Consider the following 20,231-nt stretch of genomic DNA (forward strand, 5'->3'; position numbering starts at 1 on the left):
TCTCCTCATTGTAGGGGATTTCATGTAAGGTACCCACCCCTTTGATTCCTGAGAGTCGTTTACTTCCCAGGTCTCTTGTACATTCTAGAGCATCCTCCCAACCTCCTTCCTCTCAAGGTCAACTGTTTCCATTCTTTCTGCTGGCCCTCGGGGTTCTGCTGGCCCTTGTCCCCCACCCAAACCAGATCATGTTCCCCTCTCCTGCCACCTCCATTCTCTTTCCCTCTCTGTCTCTCCCTCCCTCCCCATTTGTGGTTGCTTTCTTACAGTTTTTATTACTACAGCTCTTTAGTATAGCTTGAAATCAGGAATACATATTCCAGATGTCCCTGCATTGTATAGAATTGTTTTAGTTATCCTGTGTTGTTTTGCTTTTATTTTTGTTGTTATTTACTTTTGTTTTGTTTTTCAAATGAAGCCAAGTAATGCCCTTTTATGATCTGTAAAAGTTTGTCCTGGAATTTTGATAGCAAATGCTTTGACTGCAAAGATTACATTTGGTAGGATGACAATTTTTACTATGTTAATCTGACCAATCCATGAGCATGGGAGATCTTTCTCTTTTGATATCTCTTTCAATTTCTTTCTTCAGAGACTTGAAGTTTTTATCATACAAGACTTCTTTTGTTTGCTTATAGTTATAACAACATATTTTATATTATTTGTGTCTATTGTGAAGGATGTTGTTTCCCTGAAGTCTTTCTCAGCCTGTTTGTCATTTGTGTATAGAAAGGCTACATTTATTTGTTTGATTGTTTTTCATTAATCTCATGTTCAGCCACTTTACTGAAGATGTTTATCAGCTCTAGGAGTTCAATGGAAGAATTCTGGGAGTAACTTTTACTATTATATCATCTATAAATAGTGATACTTTATTTTACAATTTGTATCCTCGTAATCTCTTTCAGATTTCTTATTGCTCCTGCTAATCTTGAATTAATATCTTGAATGTGTGTGAGAGAATAGACAGCCTTCTCTTGTTCTGTATTATTGAAATTGCTTTGAAATTCTTTCTATTTAATTTGATTTTAGTGACTGGATTTCTATGAATTATCTTTATTATGTTTAGGTAAGGCCCTGTATCCCTACTGTTTCCAGACTTTTATCATGAAGGGTGTTGTATCTTTTTCAAAGGCTTTTCAGAATCCAATGAAATGATCATGTGGTTTTTTTTCTTTAAGTTTGTTTATATGATGGATTACTTTTCTGATTTTTGTATGTTGAACCACCTCTTCATCTTTAGGAGGAGACATATTTTATCATGATGCATAATATTGATGTCTCTTTGGTTTATGAGTATTTTTGTATTTATGTTCATTAGGGAAATTGATCTGTAATATTCTTACTTTGTTGAATCTTTGTGAGGTTTAGGTGTCTGAGTGACTGTGGTCTCATAAAATGAATTTGCAAATATTCTTTTTATATTTAGGGAATTGATTTTAGTAATACTGGCATTATCTCTTGACAGTCTGGTAAAATCTTTACTAAAAAAGATCTTGGCCTGGGCTTTTACGGCTGTCACACTTTTAATGAATGCTTCTATTTCTATAGATGTTATAGGTTTATTTAAATTGTTTATCTGATCATTATTTAAATTTAGTAACTAATATATCAATTAAATTATCCATTTAATTTCGATTTTTCAATTTGATCAAGTAGATGCTTTTAAAGTATGCTTTCATGATTGTCAGGATGGTCTCCAGGTCTGGTAGGTCTTTTTGTCTTTTTGTCTCTGATTTTGTTAATTTGGACATTCTCTCATTCAGTTAGTTTGGCTAAGGGATTGTCTATCTTGTTTATTTTTATCAAAAACTAGTACTTAGTTCTGTTGATTCTTTGTATTGTTCTCTTTGTTTCTAATTTATTGATTTCAGCACTAAGTTTGATTTTTTCTGCCATTTAATAATCTAGAACATGATTGCTTCTTTTTGTTTTAGAGCTTTCAGGTATGATATTGATTCCTATACTGAGACCTCCCCAATTTCCTTATGTAGCACTTAGTGCTATGAACTTTTCCTTTATCACTATTTTCATTGTCTTCTATGAGTTTGGGTATCTTCTGCATTCAGTTTCATTGAATTCTATAAAGTCTTTAATTTCTTTCTTTACATTTGTCTTGACCCAGCAGTCATTCTGCAGAGAGTTTGTTCGCTTTCTGGGAATATGTAGGATTTCTGTTATTTTTATAGTTGTTTAAATTCACGTTTAATCTGGGGTTGTCTGATAGGATACAAGGAATTATTTCAAATTTCTTCTATTTTTTCAAACTTACTTTGTGACTATATAGTCAGTTTTGGAGGATTCCATGAGGTGCTGAGAAGAACTTATATTCTTTTCTGTTTGGGTGAAGTGTTCTTTAGATGATATTAGGTACCTTTGTTTCACAAGGTCTGTTAGCTCCAGTTTTTCTCTGTTTAAGTTTTGTCTGGATGAGTTGTACATTGTTGGGAATGCAGTATTGAAGTCTCTCAATCTGAATGTGAGTCAATGTATAATATAAGCTTTATTAATATTCATTTCCTTTACAAATGTGGGTGCCCTTGCATTTGGGGCATAGATGCTAAGAATCTAAAAGTCACCTTGGTGGATCATTTCTTTGATGAATATGAAGTGTCCTTTTGCATCTCTGTTAACTTATTGTGGTTTGAAATCTCCTTTGCTGGATATTAGAATGGCTAAACCAGCCTGCTTCTTAGGTCCTTGTCTTGTCCAGATTATATTAGGATACTAAGTGCTCACATCTTGACGTAAAAGCAGGAAGCAGAGAGGATAAATAGGTGGTAGTGAAATGATATTTGCCCTGATTTGCCACCTGCAATAATAGACTTATTCATAACCCCAACCTCAGCCCTACAAGCAACACCAATCATTTGGGACCAAGTGTTTGAATTCCAAAGTTAATGGGGAGCATTTCTTACTTAAATCACAACAGCACCCCTCTTTTCAAGGTTCAGAGTTCACCATGGAGAATATAGTTGAAAGACTCCAAGAGCCAAAGGTAGTGACTAAATACAGAGAAAGTCTGTTTTCCAGACACAAGAAGGCATTTCTACATGTGAAATCATAGTGAAAATAACTATATGCATAAGACCAGTACAAGTTCAAGCCAAACAACCTCGCATGTAGGGCAAGATCTTTAGAAAATCCTACTGCTGGCTAAGGAACTTTATCCACTTCCTTTTGGTCCCTATTGGAAGACAGAAAATTATATTTTTAGGGATATGGACCATACAACTAATGACAGCAGAGCCTGAATATGTTGACTTAAGTGAGAAATATCTCCTATAGGCATTAGAACACGTTATCCTCCTTTGGTGCTGGTTTTTGGGAAGATATAGTTAGTTTATGGTGATGCCAGAAGAAATATGTTATTACAGGCTGGCTTTGGGTATATATAGCTTAGTTCAATTACCAGTTTAGTTCCTTTCTTTGTGCTTGTAAAAGAAGAGAGCTCTCAGCTTCCTCCTCATTCTACTATTCCTGACATTTTCTGGAACACAACCCTAACATGATGGAGACTTTTCCATCTGAGAGCATATTCCCAAATGAACTATTCCTTCTGTAAGATGCCTTGGTCATGGTATTTTATCACAGCACCTGGAAAGTAACTATTTCAATGGACTTCATGGGTTTAACAGAAAGGACACATGAAATATGAAGGGGATAGTTACTGCTACAGGAATAGAAACCGAATTAGAAGGGAGAAAATGGTGAGGGGATTTTTTTCACCTAAAAACACATCAATAAAGAATAAGGAAACTAGGTAAATTTAGTCTGTAGATGTTAGGGTTCTGGTTGAATTCAAGGCCCACTACACAAGAAAGGACCAATGTTCCATAATACAAATTTAACCAAAATCATATAGCTAAGGAGGTCATAGAACATAGGGGAGAATCTAGTACTATTATTTTCTAGCTGATGGATATAGTATCAATCAAACCCCACATGAAAAAAATCACAAATATTTGGGTAATATTTAGCTGTGATAAGGAGGGGTTAAGGGGATGTTGGCCTGGAAACTGGGAAAGGGAATAACAATTGAAATGTAAATAAAAAATATTCAATTTAATAAAGATGGAGAAAAATATAATTCTATCATCTGAAGCAAATTAGATATAATTAAAAATTTTACATAATTTGAAATAAAAGAGATACAAATAATTGCATTCATTTAATGCAATTTAGCTTTAATATGTAAGCTAAAGGGTAAATTTTTAATTAAATTATGTGTGTTCATTTACTTATGACTTATATGGTATATAGGTCTTTTTGTAGCTACTTAATAGTGTGATTTCTTATGACTTTTCCAGATATTCTTAGTTTATCTTACCCTCTATACTCCTTTTATATTCTCTCTTTTTAATTAGAACCTGAATCTCCAAAGTGTCCCCAGATAATATTATGATGACAATCATCCATGAGCCATCAATGTCCATATTGAAACCTACAATCATTGTTGCTTCTGAAGAGATTTCTAACGTCAAGGATCCCTGAAGCCAGCAGAATGTACGCTGAAGTTCACAGTCAATACTGCAACCTCAGGTCATGTTGAGAGTTCCACATATAGTGAGTTGAGGTCACATATATACTGGCAACAGACAACAGTGCATGTATGTGATACTTCAGGCCTCAGCAGCCTGATATCATTGATCTCCACTGCCTCACGAGAGCACATTAATATGAGTGTCTCCAACTGCCAGTAAAATCATTACAGATATCAGTTATCCATGATCCTGTCCAACTTGTGAGAAGGGTTCTGCCAGCTGTAACCATTTTTATGTCATGTTGTATCCTGTCACTAAACAAGAGGTTTCTGTTCATGGCCATACCTGCTATCTGAAACTATCTTAATGTCCCTGATATTCATGGCAACTGACACCATGGTGTATCTCTGATCCTTCCTGCAACTTTGGATCAGTTGATAACATGAGAAATACCGGCATCCAAAGAAAATACATTGATATTACTCATATACAATGCCACTGGTAACAATACTGAGATCCATAGTCAGTGTTGTGCTGGAAAAGATCCCTGATGTCTTAGATCCCAATGCCAGAAGAGTCTATTATAAAGATCATTGTCAGTAGTGCTGCCTACTGTCATAATGAGGTAAGTACTGTGTTTTGTTAATGAAGACACCATTGATGCCAGTGATCCTACCTGCAACCTGAAGTTATGTTAAGGTCACTGCTGTTTGAAGTGATCAGCAATCAAGATGGAGTCCATTGTTAATATCACTGAAGGTGATCTTGGCGATGGCTATGATCTACATTGTTTCTGGAGAACCTGATGAATGCCAAGGTCCATACTGATGCAGAACGTCATTTTGAGGTAATTGTTTTGAGCTGGCACTGGAGATCTGATTGATAGCTGAGATTCGACCCATCACAGTAAATTCAGTTGAAGTTTCTGATGCATGCATGTATCCTCCGATGTTGATCATGCAAAGTATTTTGATGCCAGCAATCCTACCTGTATCATGAAGCTCTGTTGATGTCAGTGATGTATTCTGTGTCCAGAAATAATGAAGGAGTACATTTTTCATATTGGTGATGGAGTCTCTGATGATGGCTAAGATATGTGTTGCTGTTCGAGCACCTGATAAATTCCAAGGTCCTTATTGATTCCTGAATTCATATTGAGGTAATTATTCATAGCTGGCACTGGAGATCAGATTGATGACTCAGATCTTACCTGGATCAGATTGATGACTGAGATCTTGCCTGTTACAGGAAATTCTGTTGATGTTCCTGATGCATGCATATAGGTCCAGATGCTATATGTGCAATATATGATGATGCCTATGATAATATCTGAAACATAAACCTATGTAGATGTAAATGCTGCATGATATGAGCTGCAATCATGATGGAGTCCCTTATTCCTATCGTTGATGGCATATCATAGTTAAGGCTATGATCTGTGTTGCTGTTTGAGAATCTGGTGAATTTGACAGTCAATACTGAAGCCCAAGGTCATATTGAGGTAAGTGTTCTGAGCTGACACTGGAGATTCAATTGATGTCTGAGATCAAACCTTCCACAGGAAACTCTGTTGATGTGTGATACATTCATGTAGCACCCATAGTCAACCATGTAATGTATAAAATTCTTACTACAACCAAAAGAGATAGTGATATAGAAAATATGTCATGCTACATCTATTCTGTAACTGGAAAAGAGGTGCATGACCATAATACCTTTTGCACTCTGATTCAAAACGGAAATTATTGTTGTATACATGGAAAAAGATACCATGGAATTGGCCAAGATCCATGTTGCCATTGGAAACCTTGTCAGTGATCTCTGCTTCTACTGAGAACACTGTGGGTCCCGAGGGGCTTTCTAATGTTATAAACAATTGGTTAGGTGTCTATTGTGATAAACACAATGATCAAAAGTGACCTGGGTATGCAGAGCAGATCATTTCTTCTAGGGACTTCTAGGTCACAATCCGTTTTCAAGGGAGGTTATATTGAACAACAGTAATCCAAAGTGCCTGCAGTAACGATGATGATGTCATTCATCCATGCTTAATCCAGAAGCCCTGTTTATACCCATAGTACATGATACTTATGAGATTATTAATATCAAGGATCCCTGAGGCCAGAAGAGTCTACAAAGAAGTGAAACTTTAATAATAATTCCACAGGTGATTTTTTTGTTACAGTTTCTGAGATATGTTATGTGGAGATCACCTATATAGTGGTAACAGACACCATTGTATGTCCATTAGACTTCAGGCTTCCATCAGGAAGGAGGTTATCCTCCTTTGGTGCTGGTTTTTGGGAAGATATAGTTAGTTTATGGTGATGCCAGAAGAAATATGTTATTACAGGCTGGCTTTGGGTATATATAGCTTAGTTCAATTACCAGTTTAGTTCCTTTCTTTGTGCTTGTAAAAGAAGAGAGCTCTCAGCTTCCTCCTCATTCTACTATTCCTGACATTTTCTGGAACACAACCCTAACATGATGGAGACTTTTCCATCTGAGAGCATATTCCCAAATGAACTATTCCTTCTGTAAGATGCCTTGGTCATGGTATTTTATCACAGCACCTGGAAAGTAACTATTTCAATGGACTTCATGGGTTTAACAGAAAGGACACATGAAATATGAAGGGGATAGTTACTGCTACAGGAATAGAAACCGAATTAGAAGGGAGAAAATGGTGAGGGGATTTTTTTCACCTAAAAACACATCAATAAAGAATAAGGAAACTAGGTAAATTTAGTCTGTAGATGTTAGGGTTCTGGTTGAATTCAAGGCCCACTACACAAGAAAGGACCAATGTTCCATAATACAAATTTAACCAAAATCATATAGCTAAGGAGGTCATAGAACATAGGGGAGAATCTAGTACTATTATTTTCTAGCTGATGGATATAGTATCAATCAAACCCCACATGAAAAAAATCACAAATATTTGGGTAATATTTAGCTGTGATAAGGAGGGGTTAAGGGGATGTTGGCCTGGAAACTGGGAAAGGGAATAACAATTGAAATGTAAATAAAAAATATTCAATTTAATAAAGATGGAGAAAAATATAATTCTATCATCTGAAGCAAATTAGATATAATTAAAAATTTTACATAATTTGAAATAAAAGAGATACAAATAATTGCATTCATTTGCTTTAATATGTAAGCTAAAGGGTAAATTTTTAATTAAATTATGTGTGTTCATTTACTTATGACTTATATGGTATATAGGTCTTTTTGTAGCTACTTAATAGTGTGATTTCTTATGACTTTTCCAGATATTCTTAGTTTATCTTACCCTCTTTACTCCTTTTATATTCTCTCTTTTTAATTAGAACCTGAATCTCCAAAGTGTCCCCAGATAATATTATGATGACAATCATCCATGAGCCATCAATGTCCATATTGAAACCTACAATCATTGTTGCTTCTGAAGAGATTTCTAACGTCAAGGATCCCTGAAGCCAGCAGAATGTACGCTGAAGTTCACAGTCAATACTGCAACCTCAGGTCATGTTGAGAGTTCCACATATAGTGAGTTGAGGTCACATATATACTGGCAACAGACAACAGTGCATGTATGTGATACTTCAGGCCTCAGCAGCCATGATATCATTGATCTCCACTGCCTCACGAGAGCACATTAATATGAGTGTCTCCAACTGCCAGTAAAATCATTACAGATATCAGTTATCCATGATCCTGTCCAACTTGTGAGAAGGGTTCTGCCAGCTGTAACCATTTTTATGTCATGTTGTATCCTGTCACTAAACAAGAGGTTTCTGTTCATGGCCATACCTGCTATCTGAAACTATCTTAATGTCCCTGATATTCATGGCAACTGACACCATGGTGTATCTCTGATCCTTCCTGCAACTTTGGATCAGTTGATAACATGAGAAATACCGGCATCCAAAGAAAATACATTGATATTACTCATATACAATGCCACTGGTAACAATACTGAGATCCATAGTCAGTGTTGTGCTGGAAAAGATCCCTGATGTCTTAGATCCCAATGCCAGAAGAGTCTATTATAAAGATCATTGTCAGTAGTGCTGCCTACTGTCATAATGAGGTAAGTACTGTGTTTTGTTAATGAAGACACCATTGATGCCAGTGATCCTACCTGCAACCTGAAGTTATGTTAAGGTCACTGCTGTTTGAAGTGATCAGCAATCAAGATGGAGTCCATTGTTAATATCACTGAAGGTGATCTTGGCGATGGCTATGATCTACATTGTTTCTGGAGAACCTGATGAATGCCAAGGTCCATACTGATGCAGAACGTCATTTTGAGGTAATTGTTTTGAGCTGGCACTGGAGATCTGATTGATAGCTGAGATTCGACCCATCACAGTAAATTCAGTTGAAGTTTCTGATGCATGCATGTATCCTCCGATGTTGATCATGCAAAGTATTTTGATGCCAGCAATCCTACCTGTATCATGAAGCTCTGTTGATGTCAGTGATGTATTCTGTGTCCAGAAATAATGAAGGAGTACATTTTTCATATTGGTGATGGAGTCTCTGATGATGGCTAAGATATGTGTTGCTGTTCGAGCACCTGATAAATTCCAAGGTCCTTATTGATTCCTGAATTCATATTGAGGTAATTATTCATAGCTGGCACTGGAGATCAGATTGATGACTCAGATCTTACCTGGATCAGATTGATGACTGAGATCTTGCCTGTTACAGGAAATTCTGTTGATGTTCCTGATGCATGCATATAGGTCCAGATGCTATATGTGCAATATATGATGATGCCTATGATAATATCTGAAACATAAACCTATGTAGATGTAAATGCTGCATGATATGAGCTGCAATCATGATGGAGTCCCTTATTCCTATCGTTGATGGCATATCATAGTTAAGGCTATGATCTGTGTTGCTGTTTGAGAATCTGGTGAATTTGACAGTCAATACTGAAGCCCAAGGTCATATTGAGGTAAGTGTTCTGAGCTGACACTGGAGATTCAATTGATGTCTGAGATCAAACCTTCCACAGGAAACTCTGTTGATGTGTGATACATTCATGTAGCACCCATAGTCAACCATGTAATGTATAAAATTCTTACTACAACCAAAAGAGATAGTGATATAGAAAATATGTCATGCTACATCTATTCTGTAACTGGAAAAGAGGTGCATGACCATAATACCTTTTGCACTCTGATTCAAAACGGAAATTATTGTTGTATACATGGAAAAAGATACCATGGAATTGGCCAAGATCCATGTTGCCATTGGAAACCTTGTCAGTGATCTCTGCTTCTACTGAGAACACTGTGGGTCCCGAGGGGCTTTCTAATGTTATAAACAATTGGTTAGGTGTCTATTGTGATAAACACAATGATCAAAAGTGACCTGGGTATGCAGAGCAGATCATTTCTTCTAGGGACTTCTAGGTCACAATCCGTTTTCAAGGGAGGTTATATTGAACAACAGTAATCCAAAGTGCCTGCAGTAACGATGATGATGTCATTCATCCATGCTTAATCCAGAAGCCCTGTTTATACCCATAGTACATGATACTTATGAGATTATTAATATCAAGGATCCCTGAGGCCAGAAGAGTCTACAAAGAAGTGAAACTTTAATAATAATTCCACAGGTGATTTTTTTGTTACAGTTTCTGAGATATGTTATGTGGAGATCACCTATATAGTGGTAACAGACACCATTGTATGTCCATTAGACTTCAGGCTTCCATCAGGAAGGAGGTTATCCTCCTTTGGTGCTGGTTTTTGGGAAGATATAGTTAGTTTATGGTGATGCCAGAAGAAATATGTTATTACAGGCTGGCTTTGGGTATATATAGCTTAGTTCAATTACCAGTTTAGTTCCTTTCTTTGTGCTTGTAAAAGAAGAGAGCTCTCAGCTTCCTCCTCATTCTACTATTCCTGACATTTTCTGGAACACAACCCTAACATGATGGAGACTTTTCCATCTGAGAGCATATTCCCAAATGAACTATTCCTTCTGTAAGATGCCTTGGTCATGGTATTTTATCACAGCACCTGGAAAGTAACTATTTCAATGGACTTCATGGGTTTAACAGAAAGGACACATGAAATATGAAGGGGATAGTTACTGCTACAGGAATAGAAACCGAATTAGAAGGGAGAAAATGGTGAGGGGATTTTTTTCACCTAAAAACACATCAATAAAGAATAAGGAAACTAGGTAAATTTAGTCTGTAGATGTTAGGGTTCTGGTTGAATTCAAGGCCCACTACACAAGAAAGGACCAATGTTCCATAATACAAATTTAACCAAAATCATATAGCTAAGGAGGTCATAGAACATAGGGGAGAATCTAGTACTATTATTTTCTAGCTGATGGATATAGTATCAATCAAACCCCACATGAAAAAAATCACAAATATTTGGGTAATATTTAGCTGTGATAAGGAGGGGTTAAGGGGATGTTGGCCTGGAAACTGGGAAAGGGAATAACAATTGAAATGTAAATAAAAAATATTCAATTTAATAAAGATGGAGAAAAATATAATTCTATCATCTGAAGCAAATTAGATATAATTAAAAATTTTACATAATTTGAAATAAAAGAGATACAAATAATTGCATTCATTTGCTTTAATATGTAAGCTAAAGGGTAAATTTTTAATTAAATTATGTGTGTTCATTTACTTATGACTTATATGGTATATAGGTCTTTTTGTAGCTACTTAATAGTGTGATTTCTTATGACTTTTCCAGATATCCTTAGTTTATCTTACCCTCTTTACTCCTTTTATATTCTCTCTTTTTAATTAGAACCTGAATCTCCAAAGTGTCCCCAGATAATATTATGATGACAATCATCCATGAGCCATCAATGTCCATATTGAAACCTACAATCATTGTTGCTTCTGAAGAGATTTCTAACGTCAAGGATCCCTGAAGCCAGCAGAATGTACGCTGAAGTTCACAGTCAATACTGCAACCTCAGGTCATGTTGAGAGTTCCACATATAGTGAGTTGAGGTCACATATATACTGGCAACAGACAACAGTGCATGTATGTGATACTTCAGGCCTCAGCAGCCATGATATCATTGATCTCCACTGCCTCACGAGAGCACATTAATATGAGTGTCTCCAACTGCCAGTAAAATCATTACAGATATCAGTTATCCATGATCCTGTCCAACTTGTGAGAAGGGTTCTGCCAGCTGTAACCATTTTTATGTCATGTTGTATCCTGTCACTAAACAAGAGGTTTCTGTTCATGGCCATACCTGCTATCTGAAACTATCTTAATGTCCCTGATATTCATGGCAACTGACACCATGGTGTATCTCTGATCCTTCCTGCAACTTTGGATCAGTTGATAACATGAGAAATACCGGCATCCAAAGAAAATACATTGATATTACTCATATACAATGCCACTGGTAACAATACTGAGATCCATAGTCAGTGTTGTGCTGGAAAAGATCCCTGATGTCTTAGATCCCAATGCCAGAAGAGTCTATTATAAAGATCATTGTCAGTAGTGCTGCCTACTGTCATAATGAGGTAAGTACTGTGTTTTGTTAATGAAGACACCATTGATGCCAGTGATCCTACCTGCAACCTGAAGTTATGTTAAGGTCACTGCTGTTTGAAGTGATCAGCAATCAAGATGGAGTCCATTGTTAATATCACTGAAGGTGATCTTGGCGATGGCTATGATCTACATTGTTTCTGGAGAACCTGATGAATGCCAAGGTCCATACTGATGCAGAACGTCATTTTGAGGTAATTGTTTTGAGCTGGCACTGGAGATCTGATTGATAGCTGAGATTCGACCCATCACAGTAAATTCAGTTGAAGTTTCTGATGCATGCATGTATCCTCCGATGTTGATCATGCAAAGTATTTTGATGCCAGCAATCCTACCTGTATCATGAAGCTCTGTTGATGTCAGTGATGTATTCTGTGTCCAGAAATAATGAAGGAGTACATTTTTCATATTGGTGATGGAGTCTCTGATGATGGCTAAGATATGTGTTGCTGTTCGAGCACCTGATAAATTCCAAGGTCCTTATTGATTCCTGAATTCATATTGAGGTAATTATTCATAGCTGGCACTGGAGATCAGATTGATGACTCAGATCTTACCTGGATCAGATTGATGACTGAGATCTTGCCTGTTACAGGAAATTCTGTTGATGTTCCTGATGCATGCATATAGGTCCAGATGCTATATGTGCAATATATGATGATGCCTATGATAATATCTGAAACATAAACCTATGTAGATGTAAATGCTGCATGATATGAGCTGCAATCATGATGGAGTCCCTTATTCCTATCGTTGATGGCATATCATAGTTAAGGCTATGATCTGTGTTGCTGTTTGAGAATCTGGTGAATTTGACAGTCAATACTGATGCCCAAGGTCATATTGAGGTAAGTGTTCTGAGCTGACACTGGAGATTCAATTGATGTCTGAGATCAAACCTTCCACAGGAAACTCTGTTGATGTGTGATACATTCATGTAGCACCCATAGTCAACCATGTAATGTATAAAATTCTTACTACAACCAAAAGAGATAGTGATATAGAAAATATGTCATGCTACATCTATCCTGTAACTGGGAAAGAGGTGCATGACCATAATACCTTATGCACTCTGATTCAAAATGGAAATTATTGTTGTATACATGGAAAAAGATACCATGGAATTGGCCAAGATCCACGTTGCCATTGGAAACCTTGTCAGTGATCTCTGCTTCTACTGAGAACACTGTGGGTCCCGAGGGGCTTTCTATTGTTATAAACAATTGGCTAGGTGTCTATTGTGATAAACACAATGATCAAAAGTGACCTGGGTATGCAGAGCAGATCATTTATTCTAGGGACTTCTAGGTCACAATCCATTTTCAAGGGAGGTTATATTGAACAACAGTAATCCAAAGTGCCTGCAGTAACGATGATGATGTCATTCATCCATGCTTAATCCAGAAGCCCTGTTTATACCCATAGTACATGATACTTATGAGATTATTAATATCAAGGATCCCTGAGGCCAGAAGAGTCTACAAAGAAGTGAAACTTTAATAATAATTCCACAGGTGATTTTGAGTTACAGTTTCTGAGATATATTATGTGGAGGTCACCTATATAGTGGTAACAGACACCATTGTATGTCCATTAGACTTCAGGCTTCCATCAGACATGATGTCAGTGATCCGTGCTGCCATGTGGGAGCACAAACTATGAATGTCTCCAAAAGCATTGAAAATTTGATTATGACTGTTATTCATGCTTCTGCCCAATTTAGGAGAAATGTTTTACCAGTCTAACCGTTTTGATGTCATGATGCAGCCTACCACTACAGAAGAGGTTTCTGTACAAGGTCCTACTGATCATCTGAATATGCAGAGTACTGGATATGCATAATACTTCCTGGCAAAAGTCAAGATGGCATATTCCAGATCAATGCTGCCATAAGCAGCAAGGTTATGACTAATACTTGCTGTCACTTTGGACCTGATCGATGACATCAATGATCCCAACTGTCAAAGGAAGTATATTGATGTCACTCATCCATGATGCTACTGGTGATCATGTTGAAATCCAAAGTCAGTGTTTTCATGGAAGTATTCCCCGATGTGTGAGATCTCTGAGACAGCAGAGTCTTTCGTGAAGTTCATGATCAGTAGTGATGCCCAAGGTCATAATGAGGTAAGTGTTGTGTGCTGCTACAGGAGATGCATTGGATGCCTGTGACTACCTGAAACATGAAGTTATTCTGATGCCAGTGCTCCAGCTGTGACCAGCAATCATTATGGAGTCCATTATTCCTATTACTGATTGAGACCCTGGTGATTGCTATGATCTCATTTGCTTCTGGAAAACTACCTGAATGCCAATGTCCATACAGACAACTGATGTCATATTGAGTGTTCTGAGATGACACTGGAGAACAGATTGATGGCTGAGATCCTAAGTGTCACAGGGAATTCTGTTGATGTTCCTGACAAAAACATGTAGTCTGTGATGTCTATCATGGAATGTATCTTGATGCCTGTGATCCTACCTTTAACAAGAAGCTATGTTGATATCAGTGATACATTCTGTGACCAGCAATCATGAAGGAGTCCATTATTCCTATTGGTGATGGAGATCCTGGAATGGCTATGATCTACATTTCTGCTTGAGAACCTGATAAATTCCAAGGTTCTTATTGATGCCTTCTAGCATACTGAGGTAAGTGTTCTTAGTTGGCCCTGGATATCATATTGATGTCTGAGATCCTACCTCCCACAGGAAATTCAGAAGATGTCATGGGTGCATGCATGTAGCTCCTGCTGTTAATCATCATTACCACCCCAAGAAGTGGAAGTGATGCCTAATATCTATCCTGCCACTGGAGAAGAGGTTTATAATCATAATTTCATCTGCTGTTCGAATTGTTGCTGATGTCACTGAAATATACCTGGCAAGAGACACCACAGTATTGCCCATCATCCATACTGCTTTTGACAAAGTTGTCAGTGATCTCTGATTCCACTGGGAACCATGCTAATATCACTAATCCAAAGTGCCTACAGCAACTTGGATGGTGTGAATCATCCATCCTGTACCAGGAGCTATGTTGAAACCCATAGAATATATTGCTTCTGAAGACATGATTATTGTTAATGGTACCTGAATCCATCAAAGTAAGGTGAAGTTCAAGTTCAATAGTGCTGCCAATGGTAATGTTTAGTTATATTTTCTGACATATGTTATGTTGAGAGCATATAAATTGTGGTGATGTACACTGGTGTATGTCCATAATACCTCAGGCCTCCAACAGCCATGCAAGTAATACCTGCTGCCATTAGGGATAGGAGTTTATCCAACTGCCAATGGAATTATTACTGATATCTGTTTTCCATTCTTCTGCTCAATTTATGAGAATATTCTTGCCCTCTATAACAATTTTGATGTCATGATGCATCCTGCCACTAGAGAAGAGGTTTATGTTCATGACCATACTTCTCCTCTGAAACTATTTTGATGCTCCCTAATACTTTGTGGCAACTGACTCTACTTTATATCCCACAACCCTGATGCCATAGGCAACCAGGTCAGGGGTGAAGCTTACTCCCACTTTGGACCATTCAATGAAACCAGAGACCACAACTGCCAAGGGAAGTATATTGATATCACTCATCCATGATACCACTGGTAACCATGTTGAGATCCATAGTCAATGTTTGTAGGTGGAATGGCTTAGCAACAAATGTTGCCTTTGACGAGCTCCTTGGCTGCTGAGATCCCTTGGCCACTAGAGTCTATTGTAAAGATCATTGTCATTATGGCTGCCTAAGTTTATAAACAGGAAAGAGCCGTATACTATTACTGTCATCACCTTTGATGTCAGTGATCATATCTTCATTTTGAAGTTCTGCTGATATCATTGTATGCTCTAATCAGCCAGCGTGATAGAGGCCATTGTTCCTATTACATATGGAAAACCTAATGATGACTAGAATCTGTGTTGCTTCTGGAGAAACTTCTGAATTCCAAGGACCTTGGGACCAATATCATCCAAGGTCATATTGAGGGTAAGTGTTGTTAGCTGACAAAACTAATCTCTGAGATCCTACCCACCACAGGGAATTCTACTGATGTTCCTGATGCATGCATGTAGCTCCTGATGTGAAAAAACATTGTATTTTGATGCTTATGATCCTACCTGTAACAAGAAGTTGTGCTGATACCAGTGCTGCATGTGGTGACTAGAAATCATGATGGTGTCCATTATTCCTAATGCTGATGGTGATGGCTCTTATTTGTGTTGCTGCTTGAGAATCCAATGAATCCCAAGGTCCATACTGATGCCCATGATCATTTTGATGTAAATATTTTTAGCTGGTACTGGAGATCCGATTGTTATCTAGAAGCCTACCCGAAACAGGAAAATTGGTTGATGTTCCTTATACATGTGTGTAGCCCCCCATTTTAAACATGTAATAAATATTGATGCCTGTGATCCTGCCTGAAACATGAAGCTGTTTTGATGTCAGCACTGTTTGATGACCAGCAATCATGATGGAATCTATTATTTCCATTGCTAATGGACACACTGGTGATGGCTATGATCTATGCTTTTGCTTGAGAACCCGATGAATCCAAAGGTCTGTAATGATGTGGTAGGTGATATTGAGGTAAGTGTTCTGAGCTAGCAATGGAGATCATATTGATATATGAGATCCTATCTGCCACAGGAAATTCTGTTGAGATCACTGATACATGAATGCAGCCCCTGATTTTTGACCTTGTTACGTGCAAGATCCTTACTGCTACCTGAAGTGATAGTGATAACAGTGATCTATCCTGCCACTAGGGAAGAGATGTATGATTTGCCCTATGAATTGATGATGATGTCACTGATATATACCTGGCAACATACACCATGGTATTGTCCAAGGTCCATGCTGCCATTGACAACCTGGTTGTCAGTAATCCCTGCTGCACCTGCTTACCATGTTAATATCACCATTACCAAATGCTTGTAGAAACTATGATGGTTTCAGTAGCCATGTTTAAAATCATAGTCCATGATGCCTCTTAGGATATTTTTAATGCAAATGATCCCTGGGGCTAGCAGAATCTAAGGTAATGTTTTAGGTCAATACTGATGTCTGAGATCATGTTGAGTCATATGTTCTGAGATATATTATGGTGAAGTCACATATAGTGTGGCAACAGACACGGTTGTCTGTTATATATATTTCAGTCTTCCAGCAGTCATGTCCGTGATCCCTGCTGCCTCTTGGGAACACATTAATATCACTGTTTCTAACTGGCAATGGCATCGTCACTGATGCCAATTTTCTAAGATTCTGCCCAATTCATGAGAAGGGTTCTTCTAGCTGTAACCATTTTTATGTCATGTTGCATTCTGTCACTAGACAAGAGGTTTCTGTACATGGTCATACCTGCCCTATGAAACTGTCTTGATATCCCTGGCAACAGATATACCATAGTATATTTCAGATTCCTATGCCCACAGTCAACCAGGCAGTGAATAATTGCTACTACCACTTTGGAACAAATTGATGACATTCGTGATCCCAACTGCCAAGGGAAAAATATTGATGTCGTTCATCTATGCTGTCATTTGTATCCACATTGTGAACCATAAGTAGCATGTTTGAAGAGGCCTTGATGTCTGTGATAACTCAACCAGAATAATCTGTTGTGAATTTCAGTGTTAGTTCTGGTGCTAAAGGTCATAATGAGGCAAGTCCTGTGTGTTCCTACTGGAGACATGTGATGCTAGTGATGCTAGTGATGTTGATGCTAGTGATCATGTGTGAAACCTGAAGCTGTGTTGATGTCAGTGCTGCATGCTATAACCAGAAATCATGATGGAGTCTATTATTGTGATGGCTATGATCTGTGCTGCTTCTGGAGAACATGCTAAATTCTGAGGTCCATACTGACACATGAGGTCATAGTGAGGTAAGTGTTCTTATCTGGCACGTGAGATCAGATTGATTTATGAGATCCAACTTGCCATAGGAAATTCTGTTCGTGTCCCTGATGCATACATGTAGAACCTACTATCAACCATGAAACACACAATATCCTTACTACCACCATAAGTGCTAGTTTTGTCAATAATATATCCTGTCACTGGAGAAGGGTTTGTGACCATAATTTCTTCTCTCCTGTGAATCAGTGCTGATGGCACTGATATATACCTGGCAGCAGACACCATGGTATTGTCCAAGATAATTGATGCCAATGGCAAACTTATTGTCAGTGATCCTAGCTTCATGGGGTACCATGTTTATGTCACTAATGCAAAGAGGCTGCAGAGACTTTGATTATGTGAGTCATACATGCTGCCTCTAGTAGCCATGTTGAAATCCATAGTCAGTGTTGGTGCTGAAGACATTGTGGATGTTAAGAATCCCTGAGATCATCAGAATCTACAATGAAATTCAGTCAATAATGCTGTCTTGGATCATGTTGAGTTACATGTTCTGAGACAAGATATATGTTGAGTATGTATTTATAAAAGTCAGACACCACTGTGTGTCTATAATTCTTCTGGTCTCTAGTAGCCAATATGTCATTGAGCCCTTATGACATTTGTGACCACATTAATATGACTTTATTAATTGCCAACGGAATCACTACTGATGCTTATTATCTATGCTTCTGCAGAAAATCTAAGAAGTATCTTGCATTCATAAGTAATTTGATGCAATGATTCACTCTACAACTAGAAATAAGGTTTCTCTATATGGTCATACCTGCACTTTGAAAGTATTTTCATGTCCTTTGTACTTCCTGGCAATGGACACCATGTTATCTCACAGATCCCTGCTGCCATAGACAACCAGATCATGAGTGATCCCTATTCCCACTTTGGACCAAATTGATAACATCTGTGATCCCAACTACCAAGGGAAATACTGACATTACTGATAATAATCCATGTTGTCACTGATAATCATGTTGACATCCATAATCTGTGTGGTCATTGCAAATAGCAATGTTAAGAATCCCTGAGACCATCAGAATCTATAATGAAGTTCAGTCAATAGTGCTGCCTTTGATAATGTTGAGTTACATGTTCTGAGATATGTTATGTTGAGGTCATACATATAGTCACACCAGACACCACTGTATGTCCATGATATTTCAGGCCTCTAGTTAAATCAACCAGAAGGATCTATTGTGAATTCCACGGTAATTCAATCCCTGTCTAAAGTCAAAGTGAGGTAAGTGTTGTGTGCTGCTACTGGAGACATGTTTGATGTCTGTGATCCTAACGGCAACCTGAAGCTATGTTGATGGCAATGCTGAATCATGATGGACTCCAGGATTCCTATTGCTGATAGAGACCATGGTTATGGCTAGGATCTCTGCTGCTATTTAAGGACATGTTAATTCTAAGGTCTATACTGACAGTTGAGGTGATATTGAGGTATGTGTTCTGAGTTGGCACTAGAGATCACATTAATATCTGAGATCCTGCCTGCTACAGGAAATTCTGTTGATGTCCCTGATGCATGCATGAATCCCCTGATGTAAACCATGAGTTCACTGATATATACATCATTGGAAGAGACAGCACTGTATGTCTATATTCTTTAATGCCACAAGCAGCCATATTGTCAGTGATTCTTTCCCCACTTGGGACCACATTAATATGAATGATTCCAATTGTCATTGGAATCTATACTGATGTGAGTGATGCATGCTTCTGTCACCTGTGAGAATGTTCTTTATGAGAAGTATACTCGTAGCTATAATAATTTTGAAGTCAATGATTCATTCTGACACTATAGATATTATTACTTCTCATGGTCCTCCCTGCCCTATGAAACTACCATGATGTTCCTGATACTTCCTGGCAATTGACATCATAGTATATCCAAGATTCCCTAATGCTACAGGCAACCAGGATTTTAATGATCCCTATTGATACTTTGGACTAAATGTGATATCAATTGTCCTATTTGCTAAGAGAAATATATTGATTTTACTCACCTGTTTTACTGTTTATAACCACATTGAGATCCATAGTCAGTGCTGTTTCTAAAGACCTTCTTGATGTCTATGATCAATGTGGCCAGCGTGTCAATTGTGAAGTTCATGGTCACAACTGCTTCCAAAGATCATAATGAGGTAAGTAGTGTGTGCTGCTATTGAAAACTAGTTTTAAGTCTCTAATATGATCTACAATATGAGCCTATATTCCTGTCAGTGCTATATACTGGACCTAGGAAACATGATGGCA

At 37.7% G+C, this 20,231-nt stretch overlaps 1 long non-coding RNA gene across 9 annotated transcripts in view; it reads left to right on the forward strand.

Annotated features, from left to right (window-relative positions):
- LOC102554698 (uncharacterized) overlaps positions 1-20,231 on the forward strand; it is a 72,679-nt gene that overhangs the window by 49,023 nt on the left and 3,425 nt on the right. For 5 of the 9 annotated variants that reach the window (XR_005498274.2, XR_005498277.2, XR_597671.4 and 2 more), the window contains 7 exons: positions 4,368-5,643; positions 5,733-5,985; positions 7,817-9,093; positions 9,183-9,435; positions 11,267-12,543; positions 12,633-12,885; positions 13,761-20,119. This is a non-coding gene — a long non-coding RNA (uncharacterized LOC102554698). The remainder of the gene's footprint in view (positions 1-4,367; positions 5,644-5,732; positions 5,986-7,816; positions 9,094-9,182; positions 9,436-11,266; positions 12,544-12,632; positions 12,886-13,760; positions 20,120-20,231) is intronic. The other 4 variants (XR_005498272.2, XR_005498273.2, XR_010061385.1 and 1 more) reach the window with 4 other exon arrangements.

This window comes from Rattus norvegicus, chromosome X (assembly GCF_036323735.1).
Source record: "Rattus norvegicus strain BN/NHsdMcwi chromosome X, GRCr8, whole genome shotgun sequence".
Taxonomy (NCBI): Eukaryota; Metazoa; Chordata; class Mammalia; order Rodentia; family Muridae; genus Rattus; species Rattus norvegicus.